The following is a 4,097-nucleotide window of genomic DNA, read 5'->3' on the forward strand; positions in this document are numbered from 1 at the left end:
ATATTATATTATATTACATTACATTACATTACATTACATTATATTATATTATACACCTGTATTGTCTCATCCTTCTCACAAGATGGAAAATGGAATAAAACTTTTTAAAACACCTCTCAGCTATCCCGTCTCTGGGTCAGGAAAGGGTTTAACCCAACACTCATGCTCTGCTCTCAGCCCTGGGATGGATGGATGGGAGGCTCTGGGGGCAGCACAAGCCCAGGTTCTCCTGCTTGGAGGATCACAAATGAAGGAGGCCCTGTGGGATCATCATCCCAACAGCACATCCTCCAGCCTGAGTGGAGGCATCTCCAGCACTGAGGCTGCAGGAATTTCCCCTGAAACAATATCCATGGGCTAGGAAGATTTAATAGCTGGGAAGTGTCCATCCTTCCTTCCCTCCCTCCCTGCAGCCATCCCCATGTCATTCCTGAGCTCTGCTTTGGATTTGCACACTCAGAGCCTCCCCAGCTCTGTCCTAGACCTGGCTCAGTCAGTCTCCATCCAAAGCCACCCCTGCAGGCCCAGCTCAGTCATTCCCCATGGACAGCCACCCCTGCAGGCCCATTAGCTGCTCACTCGGCCTTGGCCGGGGCACAGCAGCCTTTTGTTCCAGCTGCTCCAGCCAACCCTGGGGCACGAATCGTTTGTCACCAATGTTCCCAACAGGAATTGTTTGTGTCCAACACTCCCAACAGGAATTGTCACCCACATTCCCAAACGCTCAGGAATCGTTTGTCACCAATGTTCCCAACAGGAATTGTTTGTGTCCAACACTTCAAAATGTACAGGAATTGTTTGTCACCAACATTCCCAAATGTACAGGAATGGTTTGTCACTCACTAACATTCCCAACAGGAATCATTTGTCATCAATGTTCCCAAACACTCAGGAATCGTTTGTCACCAACACACACAGAGAAATTTTTTGTCACCCACATTCCCAACAGGAATCATTTGTCACCTACATTCCTAACAGGAATTGTTTGTCACAAACATTCCCAAAGGCACAAAATGGTTTGTCACCCACATTCCCGACAGGAATGATTTGTCACCAACACTCCCAAATGCACAGGAATTGTTTGTGACCCACATTCCCATCAGGACTTTTTTGTCACCACCATTCTCGAACACTCAGGAATTGTTTGTCACCTACATTCCCAACAGAAATTGTTTGTCACCAACATTCCCAACAGGAACTGTTTGGCACCAATATTCCCAACAGGAATTGTCACCCACATTCCCAACAGGAATTGTCACCCACATTCCCATCAGGAATTGTCACCCACGTTCCCAAAGGCACCTCTGGAGCCCAGCAGCGGCAGTGGCCACACAAAGCCCTCCCTGTCCCTTCTGCCGGTACCTGGCACCCCCGCCCGCTGTCCCTGTCCCCTCCCTGTCCCTTTGTGCTCCAGCTCGGGGTTTATGGGCCCTGCTGACCCCCAGGGAAGAGCTCACCCCGTGACCACAACAATCCCTTATTGTCTGTGCACAGCTCCAAGGCAGAGCACGGGAATTGTGCCAGAATCCACAGGGAGGTAGGCAGCGCTCCCAGGGAGAGCCAACAGGACACGCTGGGTCAGCCCAGCTCCTGGAGGTGACCAAAACCCACTCTGGGTATCAACTCCCCGCACTGAGGTGACCCCACAGCCCTGGGAGAGGGGAAGGAACAGGAAAACACCCTGGAGCAAGGGCAGATGCAGCCCAACGTTCCCCAGAAAAGGCACAAAATCATCATCAGGGATGAAATCACTCACAGGGTCCAGCTAAAGTGGAGAGGTTTGGTCACAACCACTTCAAATCCCACACGAGAGCTCTGCTTATCAATCCTGAATTAAGAGCAGGGAATTGGGATGCAAAGGCACAAAATCACCATCAGGGATAAAATCACTCACAGGGTCCAGCTAAAGTGGAGAGGTTTGGTCACAACCACTTCAAATCCCACACAAGAGCCAGGTCTGCTCATTAATCCTAAATTAAGAGCAGGGAATTGGGATGCAAAGGCACAAAATCACTCACAAGGTCCAGTTAAATTGGACGAGTTTGTTCACACCCACTTCAAATCCCACCCAAAAACCAGCTCTGCCCATTAATCCTAAATTAAGAGCAGGGAATTGGGATGCAAATCAGCACCAGAGCTGAGGTCTGAGCCTCACCTCAGCCTCTTCCAGTCAGATCCCAGCAGGATTCACCGCTGATGTTTGGGAAGCAAAGTGCGGCCCAGGGATTTTCCTGCACGCCCCATTTCACCCAAAGTCTCCAGGCATAAATCTAAGGCAGGATTTCGGTGCTGCCCACAGCTCTGTGCACATTTTTCCTGGGGAGAACATTAATGTCTGCTGAGTGCTGACAACCTGCACGGATTTGAGTCACTGCACTCATTAGATTTCTGTTTTTCCTGAAGTCCCAGCTCCTGCAGACAAACCACCACTGAGAACTTCAGCTCCCAACAAAACAAAGGTGGGGGAAAAAAAAAAAAACAACCCCAAAACAGCTCCTCTGATTGAAGGGAAAAAACTTTCACACCTCACAAACCAACCCCAGCACCCAGCATTGTTTTATTTTCAAATAAACCTCAAACTTTGCCAGAGGGCATCCTTAAACCTCCTGAGCATTCCAGCCCTGGCCAGGATGAGAATTCATCTGCAAGCCACCAAAATCTGGCTCTGAAATCCCAAGAATTCACCTGCAAGCCACCAAAATCTGGCTCTGAAATATCAAGAATTCACCTGCAAGCCACCAAAATCTGGCTCTGAAATCCTCAGAATTCATCTGCAAGCCACCCAAATCTGGCTCTGAAATCCCCAGATCAACAAGCCACGAGGTTTCTGGGCGAAGGACAGAGCCAATCCTTGGGATGTGGACTGAGAGCATTTTCTTTGAGCTCATGTGCAGCAACAGAGAGGAGGAAAAAACGGTTCAGAGCAGCAAATCAGGCACCTGCTCCTTGCTGCGTGCGTTCCACCCCCAGACAAAGGAGCCTTTGGGACCACATTCCTCCTTATTTTGCCAGACAATATTCACGGGGGTCTGCTTCTCCTCTTCTGCAGGCTGGCAAAATGTTAAGCAAATATTTGGGAAGGGCTGGAGGAACTGACATTTTCCGATATGAAAACAAGGAGGAAGGGCACCAGGCAGACAAACAGGAATGGAATGGTGGCCTCAGAGTCCCACTCTCAGCTTTGTTTTCTCAACAAGCAACCCCACAGCTCAGAGGGTTGGGCCCACCAGCAATTTCTGCAGCTCCACGAGGCAGGATCAGCCTCTTCCAGCAGTGCAGCACAAGGAACAGGACAGGTCTCACACCATCAGCCGGAGACAACCAAACACCGGCGCACAGAACCGCTAAATAATCCTGTATTTTGTATTATTTTTCCCTGTTCTTTTCTTTATGGTGAGCGCAAGATTGTGCTTGGCTGCCTTTCAGGGATGGTTTTAAAACCTCCCTCTGCTTCTGGAAAGCCAGGATTCCTCCCTGAGGGTCTCCATCCCCTTCCTCAGCCGGGCCGGGGGTCCCTGCCCTCACAGGGACAGCCTGGATGTGCGACACGGGACGATCAGAAACCCAGAAATCAGCACTGCGAAGAGCTGACAGCTGCTCACCAGCTTCTCATGGCTGCCTTGCTGCGCACTCAGCTTGGATCACGGCTTAAACAGGGCTGAGGGCTCACAACACTTGCCAGGGTGGCTCTCCAGGCTGGGTTTTAGCAGTCTGGGACGAGTTTTAGCACTTTGGGACGAGTTTTAGCAGTTTGGGGTGAGGTTTTAGCAGTTTGGGATGGGTTTTTAGCAGTTTGGGATGGGTTTTAGCAGTTTGGGATGAATTTTAGCTGCTTGGGATGGGTTTTTAGCTGCTTGGGATGGGTTTTAGCAGTCTGGGGTGAGTCTTGAGCAGTTTGGGATGAGTTTTAGCTGCTTGGGCTGAGTTTTTAGCCGTTTGGGGTGAGTTTTTAGCTCTTTGGGCTGGGTTTTAGCTGTTTGGGGTGAGTTTTTAGCTCTTTGGGCTGGGTTTTAGCCGTTTGGGGTGAGTTTTTAGCTCTTTGGGCTGGGTTTTAGCCGTTTGGGGTGAGTTTTTAGCTCTTTGGGCTGGGTTTTAGC

At 50.0% G+C, this 4,097-nt stretch overlaps 1 protein-coding gene across 1 annotated transcript in view; it reads right to left on the reverse strand.

Annotated features, from left to right (window-relative positions):
• Positions 1-4,097, reverse strand: part of SLC45A3 (solute carrier family 45 member 3) — a 27,892-nt gene that overhangs the window by 21,385 nt on the left and 2,410 nt on the right.

Source organism: Geospiza fortis, unplaced genomic scaffold, assembly GCF_000277835.1.
Source record: "Geospiza fortis unplaced genomic scaffold, GeoFor_1.0 scaffold391, whole genome shotgun sequence".
Lineage (NCBI taxonomy): Eukaryota > Metazoa > Chordata > Aves > Passeriformes > Thraupidae > Geospiza > Geospiza fortis.